At 48.1% G+C, this 6,000-nt stretch overlaps 1 protein-coding gene across 2 annotated transcripts in view; it reads left to right on the top strand.

Moving 5' to 3' along the window:
* The window catches only part of SAMD4B (sterile alpha motif domain containing 4B), a 38,229-nt gene that overhangs the window by 468 nt on the left and 31,761 nt on the right, over nt 1-6,000 (top strand). The window lies entirely within an intron of this gene.

The raw sequence follows: 6,000 nt of genomic DNA, 5'->3' as shown, positions 1-6,000 counted from the left end.
GAGTCGCGGGCAGGCCCGGGCGGCGGCGGGGCGGCGGCGGGTCGGGGCGCGCGGGGCTCACCTCAGGGCGCCCCAGGCCGCACGGGCGGCCCCGCCCCCTCAGGGACCCCGAGCCGCGGGCGGCGGCGAGCGCGGGCCTCGGGGGTCCCGGCCCTCGAGAGAATCCCCCACCCCCGACCCCCGAGTCGCCGGCCCAGGCCGCCTGGGAAGCTTTTCTCCGAAACCCTCCTCACACCCTGGGGACCGCGAGGGGCCGGGTCGGGGGACCTTCCCCGTGACCCCCCCGCAGGTCTGGCTCAGACACCTCCCTGGAGGGCGTTCCCACAGCCCCGCCAAACCCGCCCTAGAGCCCCCTGAAAACCCGCACCCCTCCTCCGGCCCGAAATCTTTCTGAGAGACCCCCCCTTACGTCCCCACAGTCTTGTCCAGACGCCGGCTTAGGTCTCGGAAATCTTCCTCAGCGAACCCCTTCTCTGGCCCCAGATCCCCCATCCTCCTCCGTCCAGAAATATTCCCCGGAGGCCACTCCTCATCTATTCCAACAATGTGTGTCATATCTCCTCCTGGAGCCTCCCTCATAAGCCCTAAAAATCTCCTGCAGTCTCCCTGAGATCCCCTCCAGACCCCGCACATTCCAGAAATCTCCCCCAGAGACCTATTTCGCATATCCCCACAATCTCCCCAGGTCTTCCCTCTCACAGGTCCCCAAAATTTTCCCTCCTACCTACCCCCCCATTACCAGAAATCACCTGGGAGACGTTTCACTCATGGCCCCCAAATCTCGGAGCCCCCTCCCTGCCACCATGTCCTTTGGAATGTCCCTGATAATACCCTGAAAGTCTTCCTCAGAGACTCTCTGAAATGTGCTCACATCCCCAAAATTCACCTAGAGGGACACCCCCCCCCCACGCACCAGCCATCTCCCATACACACTCCCCCTTCCCAAAGTCATCCCTTAAGACTCTTCCACAGATCCCAAAGATTTCAGGTCCCCCAAGTCTCACCAGCCCGAAATGCCCTAGAGATGACCCTCACATACCCCAAAAATCTTCCTCCAAGACCACGCTCACTTATCCCAAACATTCCTCCAGAGATTCGCTAAAATCCCTGGAGAACTCTTACCCCATATTCCAAAAGCCTTTTCCACAGACCCTGTTACATATCCCAGCTCTTTTCCCGGTAACCTACACCACATGTTCCACAGATTTCTTCAGGATTCCAAAAAGGTCCCTTGTAGTCTCTGATATTCTCTAGAGTCCTCTTTAGATGACCCTTGAAAATCCCCCTTTCTAGACTGACATTTAGTTGAAGTTTCAAAACCTTTTAAACCGTAAGACTCTCTTCGTGACCTCTGTGAGATGCAGTTTTTCCAAGACCTCCTCACATCTTCTCAGAGACCTCGGCAACCCCTCAAGCCCTTCTGGGATAAGCCCTTGAAATCCCTCCCAGGACCCTTCCGACACCCCCCAAGAATCCACTGAATCACTGCTCAGAGACCTCCTGCCTTACTAAGATACTTTTCCTAGAGGTTTCACTCCCTGAACTCTTCTTCACAGGTGCCCTCAGGCCCTCTAGAACCTCCTCCCCATTCAGTCTTCCCTCAAAATAACTGAGCTCCTGCTCTTAGAAAGTCCCAGAATTCTTTCTGAAAAACCTTCTACTCTGACATTCCCATATTCCACTCAGAAGACCCACCTTTCCCATACTATACCCTTTCGAAAACTTTACTCAGAGGTTTCTCCTCATCTGAGCTCTCTTAGGAGTTCCTGAAAGGGCCTCTGCCATCCTGCTCCAGTACATACAAGATCTCTCTCAGGAGACCACACTTCCCCCAGACACCCTTTAGAGAATTTTCTTCAAAACTGCCCTGCATCAACAACCTAACTCCCAGCACTTTTTGAGACTTCTTCAGAACATTCCCTCATTTCCACCTGTGACATCCTCATCCATTCAGGACCCTATCAGATTTACCCCTTTTGGAATCCCTATTTATACCCTCTCACCACCTCCATTCTCTTTCCTTTGAAATCAACTTAGAGATCCTTCTCAGATCTGGACCTCCTTCCCCCCATTGTCCCTTCAGAGGCCCCCAGCATCTTCCAGGCTCCCCTCACCCCCGAGAGCCTCCACTGTGTCCTTTTAATAAAAAAAAAATCCTCAAGAGACAGCCTCACCTCTTGAAATCTCAACCCTCAGAGACTTCTCAGGCCATTTTTCTTAGGTTTCATCCTCATAGACTCCTCCTCCCTTCGGAGATTGAGAGAGCCTTAACACCCTCCTTAGAGACTTCTTGAGGACTCCCCCCATTTTCTTTTCAGCAGCCTTCTCCTTCCTTTTCCCTTTTGAGGGCCTCCTCACTAAAGAATCCCTTCCCCTGTAGCAGTGGTTCTCAAAGCATGGTCCTTGGACCAGCATCAACATCACCTGGGAACTGGTTAGAAATGCAAATTTGGGGGTCTAGCCCAGACCTACTGAACCAGAAGACCTGAGAGTAGGACCCAGCAGTCTGTTTTTAGGGACCCTCCTGGTGATTCTGATGTATGCTCGAATTTGAGAACCATTGCCCCCTGAGAGGATTTCCCTTTCACCACAGAAAGCCCACTGAAAGATGCTTCAGGGTATGCCTCTGAACTCCTGCCCACCCCCATTTTCCTGAGAGTCTCCTTTGTGAAATATCCACCCTCTAGAAAGTCTCCTTGCCCTCCTTGAAAGGATTTTGGTTTCTCTCAGAGGTCACCCCACTCTGTGAGCAATTACTTCATATTCTACCTTTGAATGATTTCTTTTCAGGTCTTCCTCAGCACTTTTACCTTCTGGCTGCCCCTCCACACCATACCCTAGCCTTTGGTGCATCTGCTTGAACACATATGTCCCTCTCTAATCTTCATCTCTTCCTCTCCACATAGACACCCTCCCTTTAAGGCACCTTCGGGTCTTTTCATTCTCTGTGTCTTACTGTCCAGAGTCCTCCCTTTTACTTCTTAGGGCACCACTCACCTTCTCCCTGTAGTTTTTCATGTACTTGTCCACTCATCCTCACTGGACTAGCAAATTTGGAAAGTACTGGGATGTGTCTTATTTGTCTCTGAATCCCACAGTGGGAATCAGAGAATGGGCAGCTCTTCCTTCACATTTGGCCAGAAATCTCTTAAGTTTTTCAGATCTCACTCCCCATTCAGGTTCTATACACCTTCCCCACCCCCTCCTGTCTTCTCTCTCTACCCAGCCTCCATTGCCTCTCCTCCTAGAAGAGGCTGTCTTGCCCCTCCAACTGCTATTTGAGGGACTTTTCTTTGTGTTCACTCTTGATTCTGAGCTGCCTTAGGTCCTATTCTTCGTGATCTGCCTTACCCCATCCTGGTTGGCTTCTTAGCCTTTATAAGTCTGGGGCCTCCACAGGGCTCTCAGCTTTCTCTGAGGGATTCTGTTTCTCTCTAGAATCAACAAGAGGAAACAGAGATCACAGGATAAACACTGGAGCCTGCCTTCAGTGAGCTCACAGTACATTAGAGGGGTTGGGCAGGTACATGGGACAGAACATGAGGTACAAATTATATGCTTTGGAAATTTGGCAGTGAAAGAAGGAGCCCTTTATCTGGAAAGACTTCATGGAAAAGGTGGTTTTGGGCTCGGTGATGTTCCACAGGAGTTGGGACAGTGGTGAGTAGCCTTCCAGGCAGAGTTAACAGCTTTGCAATGGGTCAAAGACAAGGCCTCCTCATCTCCCATCCATGGCATCTCTTCTCTTCTCTTAAAGGACAGAGATGAAAGAAAACAGATCTCTTCCATCTGTATTGTATTTGCCAGCTGCACTTTTGTGACCCATAGAGTGGTAATATTAATGACTACTGTTTATTGAGTAATTATTATTTGCCAGTCACAGTTTAAATGCTTCACATGTATTCTCACCTCATGTTCCTCATAGGAAGCCTATGAGGTAGGTAAGCTACAATTAATCTCATTTTACGAATGATGTAATTGAAGACAAGTGGCACAAATAGAAGGTCTCTGGACCCTGTCCATCCCAAGATGATAGTGCCATGAGTCATAGAGTTGGATTTTCTGTTCAGATAGGGTTGGGTGCAGTGAGGCATAGTAACATAGTGGTTAAGTATGCAGATTCTGGGGCTAGACAGGATTTGCATTCCACATTGTCACTTACCAGTTTTGTGACCTAGGACAATTACTTAAATTCTCTGGTTCTTAGTTTCCACATCTAAAAAATGAAAGTAATAATGATATTCTATGTTATAAAATTATTGCAATGATTGAATTAGTTAATATATATAAAGTATCTAGAACAATGCTCTGCATATAAGTGCTCAGTGTTATCAAAAATAAATGGTAAGTAAATAAATAAATAAATGGCTCATGTCAGCCAGGACTCCAAAGACATAAAAGAACCTTAGTCCTTAGTTCAAACTGGTTTAATCAAAAAAGAAAATTAATTGGTTCATGTTACTAAAAAGTCCAGGGCTGGGTTGGCTTCAGACTTAGCTTCATCCAGGAGTTCAAACAATCTTCTCAGTAATCTCTGCCCATTTCTCCAAGGAGTTAGCTTCATCTTCAACAGATTTCTACTTTGTGGTTACTAAGATGGCCTTCAGCAACCCCAGGCTTACATCCTACCTCCTTAACAGCCTTAGTGGAAAGAGAACTCTTGCCCGACAGCCCCAGTTTGAAAACAGTTTCTTTCCTGAATAAGTGTGAAATAACAGAAGATCCTTAGGGACGTGTTTGGGGTTCTATACCCTGGAATTCTCTCTTGCTCGCTGAGGTTGCTGTGATTCCATCCCATGACCTTTCTGAGTACTGGTGGCAGTCCCCCTCCTCCCTTGTTCTCCAGCCTCAGTCATTCTCCACTCTCTGATGGTTTGGATCTGGAGAGAGTCTATGGTTAGTCTGACCCAACCAGACTTTCCCTTGGGATCTCACTGATAGACACGGGGAAGAGATGACTGCCTGAGTTTGGTGGTAGGATAGTGGAATCCAGGAGTAGTGGTGTTCAATCCTGTACCTCAGCTTTGGGTTTTCCGGACTCTGAACTTTGTGAGAGGGTTAGGTAAATTACTTTGAGTAGGGTTTTGTTTTATTTGTTTTAGTGTAAATTTGTTGAATAGCGTCTGATTGAGGGCAAGTTACAGAACAACAGTGTATACAGTGTATAAATTTCAACTCCAGCAGTTAAAACAATTTATGGAGGCACTTTTCTAGGTACAGGACATATAGCAGTGAATGAAACAGTCAAGGTTTTGGAACTCATGGTGTTTACGTTCTGATGGGGGAGTGGAGAGGATACATAAACAAAAGAAATCAGTGATATGTGCTGTGAAGGAATTAAAATAGAGTGAAGGGCGCCTGGGTGGCTCAGTCATTAAGCATCTGCCTTCGGCACAGGTCATGATCCCAGGGTTCTGGGATCGAGTCCCACATCAGGCTCCCTGCTCGGCAGGAAGCCTGCTTCTCCCTCTCCCACTCCCCCTGCTTGTGTTTCTGCTCTTGCTCTGTCTCTCTCTGTCAAATAAATAAATAAAATCTTTAAAAAATAATAATAAATTGAAAAAGAGGGTGGCTGTGGCCACTATATTCAGGATGGTTAGAATTGGCCGCTGAGGAGGTGACAATTGAGCCTGATAACCTGAAAGATGAGAAGGGACCAGTTGTGGGATGATCTCGGAGTGGGGCGTTCCAATCTAAGCATTGTTTTATGTGGAGAAAGGACTGCTGCAAGGGTGAGGGGGGGATTTTTCACAGACATAATGAGGGTGTGTTTGCTGTGTGCCAGGTGCAATGCTAGGAACTGAAAATGTAGCAGTGAATAATACAGCCACAGTCTTTCCTTCCCTCATGGATCTTACAGTCTAGGCATTTCTGGAAAAGCTGCAGCCTTCAAAGAAATACCTTTCGATGATATCAGACCAAAAACTCCTTGGGGAGATGAGGAAGACTGGGACACATATGAACCCAGATCTGATTGATGAGAGGGAACCAGCCATGTGG

The sequence above is a fragment of the Neomonachus schauinslandi genome, chromosome 16 (genome assembly GCF_002201575.2).
Source record: "Neomonachus schauinslandi chromosome 16, ASM220157v2, whole genome shotgun sequence".
In the NCBI taxonomy this organism is placed as follows: Eukaryota; Metazoa; Chordata; class Mammalia; order Carnivora; family Phocidae; genus Neomonachus; species Neomonachus schauinslandi.
This window is presented reverse-complemented; position numbering and strand designations above follow the sequence as displayed.